Raw genomic sequence first — 19,915 nt, 5'->3', positions numbered from 1 at the left:
TGCTGCGTAAGCTATGCAAAATTATAACACGGTTTGGTTATTTGGATTACAGTCCCTCTGGCCAGCAATGATCAGTTCAGTGCTGCGGGATGAAGGAGACTGGATAATGATGGGACAGGACGTGTGCCAGGCGCACGGATCGCTGAGCATTAGCCCGCGCAGGGACCTGGATGTGGGGAATGCGCTGAGCGCCCGGCGGGGGCTGCCTCTCCACGGGCCTCTCAGCCCACTCGTGGCGGACGCATGCAGCCTGCCACAGACAGGCGGGGCGTCGCCAGGACGCAGGGTGAAACAGGAGAGAGGATAGAAGTGTCGCATATTCTAGTACGGATTGGTTATTCGTATTAGAGCCAATTCGGTCAGAAATCTATCATTTCAGGGCAATGGGATGAAGGGGAATGAATAACGGTGGGGCAAGAGTACATGCAGAAATGTTGGCAGCGATTTGAATATCAAAACAAAACTCTTGTTGACGCGGCTTAGTCCTATTCGGCGCAAACGTCGTGTTTCATAAGTGCAGTGGACCTCGGATCCCACACGACCCAGCTGGAGACGAACGCTTGTCCCCCCCCCCCCCCCCCTCCAAAACTCCAGGCTAAATCCGTCCATGCTCGACTCTGTCCAGGATTTATCTTATACTTCTTCTTCTTGAACTTTAGGACAATTTGTTTCCCGCACTTATCAGATGAGCATTTCTTTGCGCTATAAGCCGTCATTTGTTTGCCAAAATCTTAACATGGATGTCTATTCGCATCACGGAAAAGGAAAGCATGTAACGTTAACGCATGTGAGACAACTTATGCAGAACACTTTTCATACATATTTTTGCAGGTGTGTTAGGCCAAAGGTTGCGTTGTTTCTCACGCTTTCTCTCAAGTTGCACTTTAGCGTGATATTTTATACTGGTTTGCAGTGTTTTTTCATCGCTCTTTTAGAAACCGCAATCTAGAAGCATACGCCCGCCATTGCGTTCCGTCTTGTGCAATATTAAGACTTACATCCAGCAACGTTTTTAGTGTAGTTAAAAGGCGCACAGAGAGGCCTTAAGAGGCCTTCCCTTCAAACCCGTGCTCCCGCATGGTCTAGTGGCTAGGATACACGGCTTTCACCCGTGAGGCCCGGGTTCGATTCCCGGTGCGGGAAATAGAGCAGGCGTTTTCAGCGTGCTCCCCAGCACAGGGCGTAGAATTGAGACCGACAACTTAGGCACCATTCAGATGATGACAACACTTATCTACTAACGGTATGAATTCGCCGAACAACCATTCAACTAGGTCCCGAGGGACAATCTCCGTGTGTGATATTGGATGTCATGGAGGAAGCTGAGTGCGCGCACATGGATAAGAGCAAGTTCAAATTGCTTTGCAAAGCTGGCAAATCAATAGATTCTCGTGAGGGGCAGCCGACTTCCCAGCCTGTTTATTGTGTGCAGCACATAATTTAGCTGGGGGGGGGGGTCGTGGGGGGGGGGGCATTTACATCATTCAGACGCCATTGGTGGACAATGAACTTCTTGGACTACAAAGATGGACAACTTGGAGGCATTTCCGTGAATGCACCTCCTCCTGCTTGTTCATGGGCTAGGATGCAAGGCTCTGACCGGTGAGGCCATTGTTTGAGTCCCGGTGCGGATATGAAGGTTGTGTCTTGTTGGGGCATAGGTCTTAAGTGTTGCCTGCATTTGTCCGAACTAACAAGCTCTTTCATAGGCCGCCGGCACTCTGCCCCTTGTAATGCGATACACTGGTCCGGTAGGCATCTGCCATGTCAGGAAACAATGCTTCACTTGTGACAACTACATTCTAGAAGCAGATACAAAATGCTTACGAAGTGGTACGAAGTGCCGCTGTGCCACTACATACCACTATGGGTTTAGCCTCATGTCTTATCCGCTGAAAGCAACCAAGGCAGGGGACTTCAGAAGAAATAGTGGGCTCGTCACTTTGGACCATTGTAACACAATGTTGATACATTGCACATGTTGATAGAATGCAATTTTCATAGATTTAGCATGGCTTCCTGACACCGCAAATTTGGACAATACTAGCAGGTGCCTAACGTGCCGGAGTATTAAACTACAAAGGGCAGAGTGACGTCAGTTTGACACAAGCACGTTCCTGCAAATACAGAATACAACTACCATATAAATCACAACAAGACCACGCGTGTTATTTCCGTGATGGTGTGCGCACAGAAAACAAGCACCTTATTTCCCGCACCGGGAATCGAACCCGGGCCTCACGGGTGAGAGCCGTGTATCCTAGCCACTAGACCATGCGGGAGCCGAGTTGTCCAGGATGGCCTATGAAGAGCTCCCTGCACGTCTTTCCGCTCCCATAAGGACATCACTTGGTTGTGGTCTTGATAATGCGCAAGACGCAATGCAATGACGGACATATTCTTATAAATTGCGGTTTCAAGGACAACGACGTGTTGCAAGCAACTACAAACCAGTATGACATGTGCAACTAATGTCATGCCAGATTACCAGCTGCGTTAAAATTATAATTGACGTGTGCAGCTGCCCACTGCCTGCGGCACCTGCTCTTTCATTCCGAGAGATGGAACAGATGCGTCATAGTTGAATGCTGTTGTAAAAATGGCAGATTCCACCAATCTCTCTTGTTTGCTCTTACTGGAAAAATATACGGAAGATCCCAATCACTCAAGACAGTGGGCCCCTACAAACAACACGTTGACCTGCATAACTTTAGGTCATTGACCTTTCCTGACACTTAAACAGGCCGATGGCTACGCAGAAGATGGCTACGCAGAAGGTTGCTACGCAGTCACTGTTCCAAATAAATTCACCTGAAAAAGCACTAAAAACTGCCTCATAACCCAAACTCCTGATAAATAATGCAGGTCAGTTTTGGCCTCGGTCTGACTTTTATTATTGTTTCTAGGTCAATGGAATTTGTGTTATTTCAACTTGGGCTGGTATTTTGTCCAAGAATTTGTTTCAGATGAGTATGGCTTCCTCCAACATTTCGTTGCTAGATCATATTCTACAATTACCTGGAAATGCCCTTCGCTGACGGCCTCGGCCTACTTTTGACCTACCATAGGGCAGAGAACTTGCAAGGTAAATATAATTTGTGCGTCAAAAGATTTGTTTTTCCATTCCCTACAGCTGTACAACATTTCGTGCGGCTACGCCGCATCGTTCGGAAATCATTTTGGAAAACCTCCGGGTGGAGTCAAATTGACCCATACCTGAACGCGTCGTAAGGCATAAGAACATGGGAAGTTTATTTGTCAGGTGCATTTTCTCAGGTGTGTATGGCCAAATACTACCTTGTCTCTGTCACTGCTGTCTCAAGTTGTACGTTGGTTGCACATTAGTGTGTGTCATCGAGCGGGTGAATCTCTTGCAACCAACTGAGACAAAGTTTTTCCTTGGCACACGGATTAATGATAAGCTTTCAGGTCTTTCGCACCGCATCACTGTTGTTATTCGGGACGCAAGAGCAGTTTTTCCTTGATAAACCAAAAACGCCGTGTTCGATACTAGCGCCACCTATTTTACGCACTGGTATCATCCTCCAACAAGCCTCAAACTTCCCGCTTTCCACACTACTGGTACCTGGTGGATTAGGTATGAAATGTATGTTATGAAGTGCGGCGCAAAACATTACCAAACAGCTTCAAGCTGGCTTTTTATTAAAGGCCATTAAACTTTTGTAAAACCCAAAGCTATGCAGCTATGAGAATGCTCCAGTAGATCGGGGTAGGTCTTAAGTTTGCGATCGCTACTGCATGATAGTCATGTTGATTTGCAATTAATATGCTTGTTTTGTGGGCGCTATGGGCTTATTAGTTTAGTTTTCCGGTAATAGAAAATTCCTTTGATCAGTTACTTGCATAAACATGCCCAAGGCTACACGGTCGCGCACAAAACATTTTTTGTGGTAGGCCACCCGGGCCCACTGTCACACCACCAACCGCTGACTACAGGAAGGCCATGAGCTACATCAGGCTGTTGAGCGAATCGAAGAGGAATCTCACTAACGATATCCTCAAGACCGCGCCGGGAGAAATCAGGGAACTGTGGACCAATGTGGCGATCCCTGTTCATGATAAGGGACAAAATTGATGAACAGGGATTGCTTTCATCTCAACAGAGCTATCAGCAAGAAATCAAAGGAAGACAGAGAGTAACACAGCAACGCCGCCACCACGAAATTCGACAAGCTTGTCGATGTCGTGAAATTCAAGTGCATACCTCAGCGCAGCTTTCCATGCCCACTTGTCTGCACAGTGTATCAAGAGGACGTTACCTTCTGCTGCTGAGCCTGAGTCGCCTTCCCCGCCGACTGCTGAGCTCGCGCCGCCTGCTGAGCCAGCGCTGGCTGCTGGTGCTGAACTCAAACCTGCCCCGGAACCAAGTGGTCTCAGCGCTGGCGACTCGGCAGAGCACAGATTCCTACACGGTTCCGTACATGGTAAACGGTGGCGACGACGCCGATTGTTCGTTCGTGTTGAAACCGCTGTCACTGTAGATCGTAAGGATAACGATATGACCAACACCGCTTTGGCGGCTGGCAGCTACGGTGGCTCTAACTGGGCCGCTGCTGCTATCAGCAATGCCTTCTTACAAGATAGCAGAGACGGACTGGCTATTTGAAATCAAATATCATAGATCCTAAGAAGATATGCTGCGCAATAGACATAGCGAGAAAGGAGACGGCTCGTCAAAATGCTGAAGCAATCCACGAGTCAGGTTTGACCATCCTCTTCTCCGACGGCCGAAGGCAGGAGCTACATCAATCACCCGTAGCCAAGCGAATGCCGCCGAGAAATACGTGGTTGTCATTGCTGGGCCAAGCAACCGCTACATGACTCATTTTACGTTCGAGTTCGGCCTCGCCCTGCACTTGCTCAACCATCTACACTCGGTGAGCACGCAGTGCGACGCTCACATCAATGTGCTCGGCTGCGATGGCACGGCCGTCAACGCCGAGACGTTAGGCGCCGTGTTCCGGCTGTTTGAGCTGGCCACCGAGCCACCAGTGCACTGGTTCATCTGCCAGCTGCGTGGCAACGAGCTGAACCTCCTCCATCTGCTTCTGAGATTGGACGGCACGCCCAAGGGATCGATTTTGTTTGCCCATCGGCAAGACCTGCGCCGGAGAGGTCGGGGAGAGGGACGTTGTGGCATTCATGCCTATACCCAGACACGTGCCAAACCTGCCGGTCGACCTCATTCAGCAGCTGAGCACCAACTAGCAGCTGCTCTACTTTCTGGTCTCCGGTGCTCAAAACGGCTCTGTCCGAGACGTGGCAGCCCAGCGGTGAATCGGACCATTGAACCATGTCAGGTAAATATGAAAACACATTTTCTTCGAAGTTATAACAATGCGTGTTTAACGTTATCATGCATCAATTGATATTTCATGTGCCCACTGCTAGGCATTCACTTATTATCTTACAATGTGTCATAGTATTTCGTAACATTTTCTTGTTGGTTCATGTTTACTTGTGTATTTGTTGATATCCATTCTGTCACATTTAAGGGCTCTGGATATACGCATGATTACATGCACTTTAGAGGCGCAATAATTTGTGTACGATATAATGCTCAGTTCGCAACAAATTGTTCCCATATATTTGCTTTTGCTTTCGAATGGTTGACACTGGCCACTCGCCTGCTCCTAGTTTACATCTCTATCGAAACCTCCAGCAGCGCTCTCAAGGGTCTCGTCCAGTGCGCGGTTGGCCACTATGTGCCGGTGTAGTCCGCCATCCGGCAGAACAGCAGATGCGACTGTGGCTTATGCAGCTTGTTCCGGAGCATCGTGCTATTCCGCAGGCTGCTGCAGCGCACTTAGGCCAGGGTGCAGCCAGTCCTCCAGCGTAACGGGTGCTAGGTCCGTCCGGAAAGCTGTTGCTGGACATGGTGTAGGATGAGAACCGCATGGTCCGCGAACAGGTGGTTGCGATCGTCGCGCCGCTCGTGAGCAGCGAATCAAGGGTCTTCTTCAGCCCAGGGTCTTCACCATCCCAGCGATAAACTTCTGGACCGTGAGGTACAACAACATGACCCCTGGCATGGACCAGTCACACAGCCCCCACCGTAAAACCCAGCGACTGTGAGCTGCGGAACAAAGTGGCAACTCCATTGGCAATCTGGCCATATCTGGTTCACACAAGGAGTGCGACCAGCGCCGCACTGCCGAGGACGTCTGGGGCTGGAGCTGGAGATTGAGCAATATGTGGAGCACAGTTGCAAAGATATTTCTGCTAAGGTGGAATATCCGCCAACATGCCTTTTGGGTCACCAGTCTGTGAACAGCTGCTGTTTGGGACGGCGCATCGAAAACGCAGGCTCGGCAAGGAGCAAGATGTGTGTAGGGTCACCCTACCTTCCCCCCTCTCCCTACGCCCATTGTACAGACCGCAGAACTTGCTATATGTATTAGGTTGTACACCAGATAGCATATTCTGAGCCATATGCTATGCATGGTTTTGCTTGCATCACTTGTGCTGTCTTAGAGAAGTGAAAGTCTGCAGCAATACTAACCGACATACTCGTACGAGTCCATACTCAACAGTACATAAATGTTCCGCCATAGGGCAATCGATCGGGCATTGTTTGATCCGCACATTAGGCATTAGACCGGGGCATTCTCGCACGACGGTTTAAGGAGTGCTCGGTGACATCGTTTCCAAACGCACAAACATTTTGTATCGCTTACCGCCCACGGCCTGGTGTTGCCTTCGGCAGCGAGCGGCACTCAGCATCTGGTGACTGCAATACCGGGCGTCGCTTTATGGCGATATTTCTATCGGCTCGGGCGTCACGAATTTGAGTTTTTGGGAAGAACTTTGGCAATGCTGTGTACTTTTGGACTCCTGCGCCAAACAGTTTATTTCTCTCACTTGGTTTTGCCTCTGATGATGCACCCTATTGCACACGTGCTGGTTTGTAGTCGTTTCCATCACGTTGTTCTTTTCGAAACCGCAGTTTAGAAGAAATGTCCGCCATTGCATTACGTCATGCGCATTATCAAGACTGTCACCAAGTGATGTCCTTATGGGAGTGGAAAGACGTGCAGGGAGTTCTTCATGGGCCATCAGGAACAACTCGCCTCCCGCGTGGTCTAGTGGCTATGATACACGGCTCTCACCCACGAGGCCCGGGTTCGATTCCCGGTGCGAGAAGTAAGGTGCTTGTTTTTTGCGCACACACCAGCATGGAAATGAAACGCGTGGTGTTGTGATTCATATGGTAATTAACTGCATTCTGTATTTGCAGGAACGTACTTGTGTCAAACTGACGTCACTCTGCCCTTTGCAGTTTAATACTCTGACACATTAGGCACCTGGTATTGTTTTCCAGATCTTCCGTGTCAGGAAGCCGTGCTAAATCTACGTAAATTGCATTCCAGAAACACGTGCAATATATCAACAGGGTGTTACAATAATCGATTGCGAAGAGCCCACCCTTTGCTACTGAAGTCCTCTGCCTTGGTTGTTTGCAGCGGATAACACATAAGGCCAAACCCATTGAGGTATGTAGCGGCACAGTGGCACTTCGTGCTATTTTTTAAGCATATTGTACCTGCTTCTAGAATGTAATTGTCACAAGTGAAGCATGGTTTCCTGACATGGCAGATGCCTACCATACCAATGTATCGTATTACAAGGGGCAGAGAGCCGCCGGCGTAAAAGAAAGATCTTGTTACTTCGGGCAAATGCAGGCAACACTTAAGACCTATGCCCCAACAAGACACAGCCTTCATATCCGCACCGGGACTCAAACAATGGCCTCACCGGTCAGAGCCTTGTATCCTAGCCCATGAACCAAGGCAGGAGCCCACACTCTCTCTACTAAAGTGCACGCTGAAAACAGTTGGCCCATTTCTCACGCCGGCAATCGTACCCGGGCATCACGATTGAGAGCGGTGTATCCTAGAAACTTTGCCATGCGCGAGCACGAAATTTTAAAGGAAGGCCTCTGAAGTCTACCCTGTGCGCCTTTCAACTCCACTAAAACCGTTGCTGGATATCAGTCTTAATATTGCACGAGACTGATCTCAATGGCGGACGCATGCTTCTGGATTGCGATTTATAAGAGACCGATGAAAAAACACTGCAAACTAGTATAAAGTATGACAGTAAGGTGCAACTTGAAGCAAGAGCGTGAGAAAGAACAATACTTTGGCCTTACACACTTGCGAAAAGATGCATGTCAAATGTTCTGCATAAGTTGTCACAGATGCCTTAACGCTACATGCTTTTCTTCTCCCTGATACGAACGGACATTCATGTTAAGCTTTTGGTTATCAAGTGATGGCGTATAGCGCAAAGAAGTGCTTATCTGATGAGTGCTCGCAACAAAAAGTCCTGAAGTCCCAGAAGAAGAAACATGATGTAGGTCTTGGATAGAGTCGACATATTTTGATTTGGAAAAGAAAAGTCGCGCGCCAAACGTGGTCAATCGCTGTGCAGGCTTTCGGCGTCCTCAAAACGACTGTCCCACTCTTGTAGCATGTTCTAAAAACACACTCTGGCGAAACCTCACCACAAATTAAGTCTAATAATATTATTGGGTAGTGTCTGGAACTACCGTTTTTAGATTTTGAATACCCGCACCGCCTCGCACCCAAATTTGAAGAGCACGAGAGGGAGAGACACCCCGACCGTGCGACTGGTGCACACCCCTGCCCCACTGTTATTCATTCCCCTCCATCCCATTGCCCTCAAATAATAGATTTCTGGCCTAAATGGCTCTAATCCGAATAACCAAACCGTACTAGAATATGCGACACTTCCATCCTCTTTCCTATTTCCACCCTGCGTCGTGGTTACGCCCCGCCTGTCCGTGGCAGGCTGCATGCGTCCGCTACGACTGGGATCCCTGCGCGCGCTAATGCTCAGCGATTGGTGCGCGTGGCACATGTCTTGGCCAATCATTATCCAGTCTCCTTCATCCCGCAGCACTGAACTGATCATTGCTGGCTAGAGGGACTGTATTCAAAATAACCAAACCGTGTTAGAATTTTGTATAGCTTACGCAACATTGGTTGAGAGCCAATAGCAATCGACCCAACAGTCTGCGCATGTTTGCGGGCGTGCAGTTTAGATACTAGAGGGTTTTAGATCTTAGGAAGGGAAGGGTTGTGAAATGCACCCATTGATCTTCAAGGTGGTCATTTCATTTCAATATCATACAAGTTTGGAACACCCGCTTTAGCGTTTGTTGGAAAGTTTGAGTTTCGCGTTCATGCGTATGCTGAAGGTGATTCGGAAAAGTAATCCTTCCGGCATGATGCGAGATCAGATTGCATACATCTTCCCGGGTAATCCGGATCGGAAAACTTCTGATGCCCCCCTTAACTCTGAAGGCAGCTGCTGTCGCCTTTTGTTTGGCCACACTCTCGAATATTTCCATTCCATCTAGCTGACAGTTTGCATACACGCGTCACCGTTTTCAAGAAACCCGTGTCAGTACAAAAGTCGCCATTATTGAATACGAAGCATGCTACAGTGATACCCACTGCTGTTGCACTAAGTGATGAACCACAGCTGTTTTAACCATGTGTATGACTCTGCGACGCACTAACCAGCATCTTGAACTCACTTTATGGGAAAGAACGGCTTAGAAGCACTAGAAAAGGCTTATTGAAAACCTTCATTGTAATGCGATTCAGCACATAAATCCCCTGGGGCATTCCCATGGTGACGTCGCCGTGGGATTGGCAGACCTGGCCCGACTAGGCTCCGAGCCCCCTCTGTCCCCGTCCAGCTTGTAAAGTTCAGAGTGCCTCGATGCTGGACACACTGGTGGAGGAATAGCACGAACCAACATCAACACTCTTGCCACCGATGTGACCGAGTGTTACCAGGCTGCTCTTTCGTGCCGTATTGCTCCCACCGTACGCTGTACGGACCCTGCCCCTGCTGTACAGACCCACCTCTCGTTGCACGGACCCCAGCGCCTGCTGTGCGGATCCCGCCGCCGCTGTTAGATCCGGTGGGCGACAATGCGGAAGTTTGTTACGGTTCTGTTCTGGATTTAAATCTGAATCTTGCCATTCCAAGTAAGGCTGCATCCACGGCTGCGTTTGACCAGCTGAGAGACGGCGAAAGAAGGAAACTCACCTCTCACATGACCCTCCGGTCGGAAACTTGATTCAGGTCATATTCAGCAAAAGCCCGCAGAAACAAATCAAAAAGTCTGTGAAAGAAATGCAACAGGTTACCCATGGACAGGCCTCCGATCGCAATGTGGTGACTTCGATGGGAGCAGCGGACAAAAGATGTGCAGGCCGCCAGCATTTTTAGTTGACGGATAGTCCATTACTGATGCCCATGGCTAAAGGAAGACCACTAGGTGGTGGCTCCCCAACTTGCATTAGGAATAAACCAAGATCGGTCTGCCGTGTATTGCGGTAAAGTGAGTGATTGGCGGCAGGACATCAAGGGGAGGGAATCATAAGACGTGGAGACATGAAGCATTGGGGAGGGGGCATGTCGCGTCGTGTCCCGTTGTTACCAGTCGCGTCTGTATGTGAGTCTCACGCGTAGGTCAGTGGTGTCACGTGCTGCCAACTGTATTTTCTTCTTTTTCGCGCCCACCTCTGGATGTTGAGCTTCTCGTGCCGTTTTCAGTCAGCGTGATAAGCGACCGGGACTCAATCGTGCGCGTTGTTAGCTGAATGTAATGTATCGGTGTGAGAAAGGTTAGAAAACAAACACTCTTCGTGAGCCGGAAGAGCTGTGGGACACAGCAAGCTCTTGCTGCAGGCTAATACGGGACTCTAGCAGATGCAAGCTCAGATGCACAGTGTGATTATTCATTTTGGCGTGATCAAGATTTTGACTCTAGCGTGCTTTTTGGTAACCCTTATAAGCGTCGTGTTCCTTTACGGGTGTGGCATAATGAGTGTATACGCTGGCAACACAAATTTGCACGGCAAACCACGCATGAAAAGGATGGCCCGAAGCCCGCACGCCCGTAGCCCGCTCTTTAGCACGCTCGTAGTCCGCTGGGCGGAAAGCGGAGATGGACCCGCGCACCTAGAAATCGGCTGGGAATAGTGAGTTAATATATTTGTAGGTTTCCTCTTATTTTGACAATGATATCATAGTGTTGCGTATGTTCACCTGGAATGCAAAATCAGGATAACGGGGTCAATTTGGGCTGTTTGGATAAACTCTCCTTTCAAGGCGTGTGCGGGTTTTCGAATGTGAGGAGGATGCGGCTATTCAAAATATAAAAATGGCAACTCTAGGCGCCACCCAGTGTTCTTATTCGACTAACCGGTCCTGAGGTTCCACCAAAGCATGTTTTTGAGCTGTGTTTCAAGGATGAGACAATCCTTTTCGGGATGCTGAAAGCCTCTTAAGTGGCTGACCACATTTTGGACGTGCCTTTGCTTTCCTAGTTCAAAATATCCCGACCCTATCCAGGACTCATGTCCGAGAACGTTACCCACGACGGGTCTGAGAACCGCCCTGACACACGAATGAGCCTGTCCCTTCGTGGGTCTGTTTCAGTTCAGATGTCCAGCCCGCTGGTTCTAGTACAAGATATTTGCCGCGGCACGTTACGAACAGCGGTTGTGAGTGAACCGAGAGACGTTCGACAACGACTGAATGGCACGTGCAACATACTCTTCACGGGTGGAGATCGAAGGCAGTGATTTTTTAATGTAAAGTAGTGACTCGATGAACACTAATGGAAATACATTACAGCCGTGGTGGGGAATTTGGTTAAATATTGTATAGTCGAAATATTCATATCAAATTTTATGAAGCAATTTTTGAAAAATCGAACAACAGCAATTTCCATGAGCATCGGTGGTTCAGTGGTAGAATGTTCGCCTGCCACGCGGACGGCCCGGGTTCGATTCCCGGCCGATGCATTTTGACCCATGATAGAGGGACATGCAGGGACATAGCTTTCTGTCTCAGAATGGAAATACACATGGACACGCTTCGAAACATCATCAACATAATTACCTGTTTGAAAGCAACGACTCGTGACATGGGAGCAGTCAACTGTTTACGAGAACACATCCATTTCTTGCTTTTGATTTGCTTCAAGTGAACCTTTTCAAGTCAAGTTCCTCAACGATTGCGAAATTCTGCTTACGCTCCCGCACAGAAACATATCCTGATGAGCCGATGCGAGTGATGTGATGGCTGGATAACTCCCAGAAAAGTTTACAATTGGGTGAACGGCTGACCTAACCACGAAACTGAGAGAGTTATCTAGTTTAAAGAATATTAACTGCTTAAGACGCGTAGAAGTGGGCTTGGAAGCGTCGTAAAAATCTGGATGGCATAACTACTCTGGCTTTGCCATAGATACCTATGTGTGCAAGGGAAGTTTGCGGCAATTGTAAAGGTGTATTTGTGTGACCAAAACGATCCGATCTCTGGCAAATTATGCGTGTTAAACACAGCTAATGATGTGAGGATAAACATATGCTGGCATGATGGGTGATACTTTAAACAATCTGTAATTCCCTCCGCCGTAATAAAGCATTGTTCAACAGCGCATCGATCAAAAACCAAAACGAAGCAAGTGTCTGGGGAAGCGAGGGAGGGTGGCGCGTGGCAAACTAATCACATTGCTTTCCTGTCCTCCCCCGCCCCCCCCCCCCAAAAAAAATGCAGAAGAACATCCGCAGTAGGAAACGCTGAGTAATTGCTGTGAGGATCTTCCGCTTCTTTTCAGATGCTCAAAACCGAACGTGAGCGTAATGACGTTGCACGAAAGAGCCGAGGGACAAGTCACGTCTGCTTCAAAAAATCTTCAGAGGATTTGTCGTCCCCGGAAGCAGTTTGAGCCAAGGCCGAAATATCTCAGGGAATTAGGACATATTCTCTTCCCATTGGATGTCACAGTCGCGATGTCACGTTCATCATGCGCGAAGATAAATACGTTTACATTGATTACCCGCTGGATTCGCGGTATTTGGAGGTGGCTTCTTTTGCCGCACGGGTCTGCTGTGACTTGGTGACCGCGCGGGTTTACCGCGACTTGGTGACCGTGCGGGTTTGCTGCGACTTGGTGACCGTGTGGCTTTGCTGCAACTTGGTTATCGCGCGGGTTTGCTGCAACTTAGTCATTACGCGGGTTTGCTGTAACTTGGTGACCGCGCGTGTCTGCTGCAACTTGGTGACCACGCGGGTCTGTAGCAGCCTGATGACCGCGTGGGTTCGCTGCGACTTGGTGGCCAGGCAGGTTTGCTGCGACTTGGTGAACGCGCAGGTTTGATGCAACTTGGTAATCGAGCAGGTCCGCTGCAACTTAGTCATTACGCGTTGTTGAAGTTCTCGGACATGAGTCCTGGATGAGGTCGGGATATTTTGAACTAGGAAAGCAAAGGCACGTCCCAAATGTGGTCATTCACTTAAGAAGCTATCAGTCTCCCGAAAAAGATTGTCCCATTCTTGAAGCACAGTTCAAGAACATACTCTGGTGAAACCTTAGGACCGCTTACTCTAATAATGACACTGGGTAGTGCCTAGGGTTGCCATTTTTAGATTTTGAATAGCCGCACCCGCCTCGCATTCGAAAACCCGCACACACCCTGAAAGGAGAGTTTATCCAAACAGCCCAAATTGACCCCGTTGTCCTTATGTTGCATTCCATGTGAACATACGCAACACCAGGACATTATTGTCAAAATAAGATGAAATCTACAAGTATATTAATGGACTATTCCCAGTCGTTCTCTAGGTGCATAGGTCCATCCTCGCTTTTCGCCTAGCGGACAACGAGCGTACTAAAGAACGGGCTACCGGCGTGCGGGCTTCGGGCCATCCTCTCCATGCATGGTTTGCCGTGCAAAGTTGTGTTGCCAGCTTATGCACTCATTAAACCACAGCCGGAAAAGAACGCGACGCTTAAAAGGGTTACAAAAAGCACGCTAGAGTCAAAATCTCGATCGCGCCAAAATAAATAATCAGACTGCACCTGAGCTTGCATCTGCTGGAATCCCGTGTTAGCCTGCATCAGGAGCTTGCCGAGTCCCACAGCTCCTCTGGTTCGCGAAGAGTGTTTGTTTTGTGACCTTTCTCGCACCGATGCATTACATTCAGCTGACAACGAGCACGATTGAGCCTCGGTCGTTTATCATGCTGACTGAAAATGGCACGAGAAGCTCAACATCCAGAGGTGGGAACAACAAAGAACATACAGTTGGCAGCACGTGACACCACTGACCTACACGTGAGACACACATACAGACGCCACTGGTAACAACGGGACACGACGCCACATGCCGCCTCCCCAATACTTCATGTCTCCACGTCTTATGGTTCAGTCCCCTTCATATCCTGCCGCCAATCACTCACGCAACCGCAATACACGCCAGTCCGATCTTGGTTCATTCCCAATATAGTGGGGTGACGACCACCTAGTAGTCTGCCTTAAGCCTTGATCATCAGCAATAGACTATTCCTAAAAAAACAAAAAGTTTGCGACCTGCGCATTTTTTGCCCGCCGCTCCCATCGAAGTCAGCACATTGCGATCGGAAACCTGTTCATAGGTAACCTGTTGCATTTTTTTTCACGGACTTGGTGATTTGTTTCCGCGAACTTCTGCTGAATATGACCGGAATCTAGTTTTCGGCGAGAGGGTCATGTGAGAGGTCAGCTTCCTTCTTTTGCCGTATCTCAGCTGGTCAAACACAGCCGTAGATACAGCCTTACGTAGAATGGTAAGCTTCAGATTAAAATCCACACCAGACCCGTAACAAACTTCCGCAATGTCGCCCGCCGGATCGGAACAGCGGCGATGGGATCCGTACAGCAGGCGATGGGGTCCGTGCAACAGGAGGTGGGTCCGCATAACACGGGCGGGGTCCGTGCAACGTGCGGTGGGATCAATACAACACGAAAGAGCAGTCTGTTAATATTCGGTCACTTCGGTGGCAAGAGTGTATATGTTTGTTCGTGCTATTGCACCACCAGTTCGTCCACCATCGAGGCACCCTGGGCTTTACAAGTTGAACGGAGACAGAGGAGTGGGTAGGGGGGGGGGGGGGGGGGGGGTTCGAAGCCTGGTCGGGCCAGGTCTGCCAATCCCACGGCGACATCACCATGATGATGCCCCAGGGGATTTATGTGCTGAAGGGCATTACGATGCGGGTTTTCAGTGAGCCTTTTCCAGTGTCTCTAAGCCGTTCTTTCCCATAAAGTGAATCAAAGACGTTGGTTAGTGCGTCGCAGTCATACTCATGGTTAAAACAGCTGTGCCTTTTCACTTAGTACAACACCAGTCCGTATCTCTGCACCATGCTTCGTATCCAGTAATGGCGAGATTTACCAGTTTTTGTCATCATTACCACCCTTTCAAATACCGTTTCGGACTCTTGTACGCAAGCGGGTTTCTTGAAACCGGCGACGCGTATAAGCAAACTGTCAGCTCGATGGAATGGAAATATTCGGGAGTGTGGCCAAGCAGAAGGCGACAGCGGCTGCATTCAGAGTTAAGAGGGGCATCAGAAGTTTTCCGATCCAGATTACCCGGGAAGATGTATGCAATCTGTTCTCGCATAATGTCGGCGGGATTACTTTCCGAATCATTTTTCAGCATATGCATGAACTCGAAACTGAAGCTTTCCGACAAACGCTAAAGCCGGCGTTCCCAATTTGTACGAGGTTTAAATTAAATGACCAACTTGAAGGTCAGTGGGTACATTTCACAGCCCTACCTTTCTTAAGACCTAAAACCCTCCAGTATCTGAGCTGCACGCCTGCGAACATGCGCAGACTATTGAGTCGATTTCTACTGGCTCCCAAACAATGTTGCGTAAGCTTTGAAAAATTCTAACACGGTTTGGTTATTTGGAATATAGTCTCTCTGGTCAGCAATGATCAGTTCAGTGCTGCAGGATGAAGGAGACTGGATAATGATGGGACAGGAAATGTTCCAGGCGCGCCGATCGCCGAGCATCAGCCTTGCAGGGACCCTGATGTGGGGCATGCGCTGAGAGCCCGGTCAGGGCTGCCTCTCCACGGGCCTCTCAGCCGTGGAGCCAATTAGAGGCAATTCGGCCAGAAATTAGCATTTCAGGACAATGGGTTGAAGGGGAATGAATAACGGTGGAGTAGGACTACATGCGCCTGGGGGGGCCAACCGCCGAGTCTCACCCCGCGCAGGGACCCTTCTGTGGGGTGTGTGACGGTCGCGTGGTCGGGGTCCCCACCCTCTCGCGCTCTTTTCAAATTTGGGTGCGAGGCGGGTCGGGTATTCAAAATCTAAAACGGCAGTTCCAGGCACAAACTAATATTATTATTAGACTTAATTTGTCCTGAGGTCTCGCCAGAATGTGTTTTTAAATATGCTCCAAGAGAGGGACAGTCATTTTAAGGACGCTGGAAGCGTGTACAGCGGTTAACAACTTTTGGGACGTGCTTTTTCTTGCCCAACTCAAAATACCTCGACTCTATCCAAGACTAACACATTTTTTCTTGGACTTCAGGACTTTTTGTTTCCAGCACTCATCAGATAAGCACTTCTTTGCGCTATAACCCGTCCTTTGTTGAACAAAAGCTTAACATGGATGTCCATTCGCATCAAGGAAAAGGAAAGCATGTAGCGTTAAGGCATTTGTGGCAACTGATGCAAAACATTTGTCATACATGTTTTCGCAGGTGTGTAGGGCCAAAGGTAGCGTTGTTTCTCACGCTCCTGCCCCAAGATGTATTTTAGTGTGATATCTTATACCGTTTTGCAGGATTTTTTCATCGATTTTTTTAAAAAATCACAGTCTAGAACCATACATCCACCATTGTGATCCGTGTTGTGCAATATTAAGACTTACATCCAGCAGCGTCTTCTTGGACTACAAAGACGGACAGTAGCGTTCTTTGGAGGCCTTTCTGTGAATGCACCTCCTCCTGCTTGGTTCTTGGGCTAGGATACAAGGCTCTGACCGGGGAGGCCAGGGTTTGAGTCCCGGTGGGATATGAAGGTTGTGCCTTGTTGAGGCATAGGTCTTATTGTTGCCTGCATTTGCCCGAACTAGCAAGCTCTTTCTTAGGCCGCCGGCACTCTGCCCCTTGTAATGTGATACATTGGTATGGTAGGCAGCTGCCATGTGAGGAAACCATGCTTTACTTGTGAGAACTACATTCTAGAAGCAGGTACAATATGCTTACAACAAAGTGCCACTGTGCCACTACATGCCACTATGGGTTTAGCCTTATGTGTTATCCGCTGCAAACAACCAAGACAGAGAACTTCAATAGCGAAGAGTGGGCTCGTCGCTTGGGACCATTGTCCATTTGGACATTGTTGTCCATTGTCCATAGTTGTTTGGACCATTTGGACCAAACAACATGTAACACAATGTTAATAAATGGCACATGTTTATAGAATGCAATTTTCATAGATTAAGCATGGCTTTCTGACACGGCAAATGTGGACAATGTTAGCAGGTGCCCAACGTGCCGGAGTATTAAATTACAAAGGGCATAGTGACGTCAGCTTGACATAAGCACATTTGCTCCTGCAAATACAGAATACAATTACCATATAAATCACAACACCATGCGTTTGATTTGTGTGATGGTGTGCGCACAGAAAACAAACTCCTTATTTCCCGCACCGGGAATCGAACCCGGGCCTCACGGGTGAGAGCCGTGTATCCTAGCCACTAGACCATGCGGGAGCCGAGTTGTTCATGATGGCCTATGAAATCCTCCCTGCACGTATTTTCACTTTCATAAGAACATCACTTGACGGTAGTCTTGATATTACGCAAGACCCAATGCAAAGACGGACGTATTCTTCTAAATTGCGGTTTCAAAAACAACGACTTGTTGGAAACAACTACAAACTAGTATGGCATGTTCAGCCAATTTCATGCCAGATCACCGTCTGCGTTAACGTTATAATTCACGGGTGCGGCTGTCCACTGCCTGCGGCACCTGCTCTTTCAGTCAGAGAGATGGAACAGATGCGTCATTTTCGAATGCTGTTGCTGAAATGGCAGATGCCACCAAATCTCTCTTCTTTGCTCTAACTGGAACAAATCCGAAAGATCCCAATCACTCAAGATAGTGTGCTCCTACAAACAACACGTTGACCTGCGTAATTTTAGGTCATTGACCTTTCCTGACGCTTAAACAGGCAGTGGAAGATGGCTATGCAGTGACTGTTCCGAATAAATTCACTAGAGAAAAGCAATAGAAACTGCCTCATAAACCAAGCTTTTGATAAATAATGCAGGTCAGTTTTGACCTTGGTCTGACTTTTATTATTATTCCTATGTCAATGGATTGTGTGCCAGTATAGCTTCGGTTGATATTTTGTTCAAGAAATTATTTCAGATGAGTGTGGCTTCCTCCAACATCCCGTTGTTACATCGCATTATACAATTACTTGGAAATGCTCCTCGCTGACGGCCTCAGCCTAACTTTGACTTACCATACAGCAGAAACTTGTGAGGTACATATAATGTTTACGTGAAAAGATCTGCTCTTCCATGCTCTACAGCTGTACAACATTTCGCGCGGCTACGCCGCATCGTTCGGAAATCATTTTGAAAAACCTTCGGGTGGAGTCAAATTAACCCACACGTGAACGCGTACTAAGGCATAAAAACATGGGAAGTTTATTTGTCATGCGCATTTTCCCAGTTGCGTAAGGCCAAATGTTGCGTTGTCTCTGACACTGCTGTCTCAAGTTGCACGTTGGTTGCTCATTAGGGTGTGTCATCGAGAGGTGAATATCTTGGAATCAACCGACACAAAGTTTTTTTTTGGCACACGGATTAGTGAGAGCTTTCAGGTCTTTAACACCACATCACTGCTGATATTCGTGACACAAGAGCAGTTTTTCCTTGACAGACCAAGAACGTTGTATTGGATACCAGCGCCACCTATTGTACGCACTGGTATCATCCTCCTACAAGCCTCAAACTTCCCACTTTCTACACTACTAGTACCTGGTGGATTAGGTATGAAATATATATTGTGAAGAGCGCCGCAAAACATTTCCAAACAGCTTTTAACCTGACTTTTGTAGTCAACAACATTACATTTTGGTACAACCCAAAGCTGTGTAGTTATGAGAATGCTCCAGTAGATTGGGGCAGGTCTTAAGTTTGCGATTGCTAATGCATCATAGTGATGTTGATTTGCAATTTATATGCTTGTTGTGTTGGCGCTATGGGTTTATTAGTTAAGTTTTTCCGGTACTAAAAAAATGTATTCCATCAATTACTTGCATAAGCATGTCCAAGGCTACACGGTCGCGCACGAAACATTTTTGTTGATGTGATAGGCCACCCGGCTCCACTGTCCCACCACCAACTACCGACTACACGAAGGCCTTGAGCTACATCAGGCTGCGGAGCGAATCGAATAGGAATCTTACTAATACTATCCTCAAGACCGCGCGGGCAGAAAACAGGGATTTGTGGACCAATGTAGCGATCCCTGTTCATGGTCTAAAAGACGTGATAAAATTGATCGAGAGGGATTGATATCATCTCAACAGAGCTATCAACAAGAAACCAAAGGAAGAAAGAGAGTAACACAGCAACGCCGTCACCACGAAATTCAAGAACTTTGTCGATGTCGCGAAGTGCAAGTGCAAGTCTCAGCGCAGCTTTCCATGCCCCATTGTCTGCACAGTGTATCAAGTGTTCAGTGTATCAAGTATCAAGAGGAGGTTGCCTTGAACGACCAGTGCATGCACCGGAAGCTTATCCTGGGGTCGCATGACTGGGATACGACTGTGACTAGGGAGGTTCGCGAGGTGTGGAGGATGGCCTGACAACTCCAGGGGCGTCATGGCTCGGCCGCCTGTGAGGCTGTGTCTGCTGCTGAAACTGAAGTCGCCTTCCCCGCCGACTGCTGAGCCCGCGCTGGCTGATGGTGCTGAATTCAAGCCTCCTCCGGAGCCAAGTGGTCTCAGCGCTGGCGACTAAGCCGAGAACA

The 19,915-nt window shown here is 48.4% G+C and overlaps 4 non-coding genes across 4 annotated transcripts; 2 read left to right on the top strand and 2 right to left on the bottom strand.

Annotated features, from left to right (window-relative positions):
* The first annotated feature begins 1,071 nt into the window (after positions 1 to 1,071).
* TRNAE-UUC (transfer RNA glutamic acid (anticodon UUC)) lies at positions 1,072 to 1,143 on the top strand. The gene has a single exon. It is a non-coding gene; the product is annotated as a tRNA-Glu (tRNA).
* A 1,067-nt stretch (positions 1,144 to 2,210) lies between these two features.
* On the bottom strand, positions 2,211 to 2,282 carry TRNAE-CUC (transfer RNA glutamic acid (anticodon CUC)). Its single transcript has one exon. It is a non-coding gene; the product is annotated as a tRNA-Glu (tRNA).
* A 9,520-nt stretch (positions 2,283 to 11,802) lies between these two features.
* TRNAG-GCC (transfer RNA glycine (anticodon GCC)) lies at positions 11,803 to 11,873 on the top strand. Its single transcript has one exon. It is a non-coding gene; the product is annotated as a tRNA-Gly (tRNA).
* Positions 11,874 to 17,568: 5,695 nt separating this feature from the next.
* On the bottom strand, positions 17,569 to 17,640 carry TRNAE-CUC (transfer RNA glutamic acid (anticodon CUC)). Its single transcript has one exon. It is a non-coding gene; the product is annotated as a tRNA-Glu (tRNA).
* Between the last annotated feature and the right edge of the window lie 2,275 nt (positions 17,641 to 19,915).

Source organism: Pollicipes pollicipes, unplaced genomic scaffold, assembly GCF_011947565.3.
Source record: "Pollicipes pollicipes isolate AB1234 unplaced genomic scaffold, Ppol_2.1 Scaffold_5282;HRSCAF=6240_pilon_pilon_pilon, whole genome shotgun sequence".
Lineage (NCBI taxonomy): Eukaryota > Metazoa > Arthropoda > Thecostraca > Pollicipedomorpha > Pollicipedidae > Pollicipes > Pollicipes pollicipes.
This window is presented reverse-complemented; position numbering and strand designations above follow the sequence as displayed.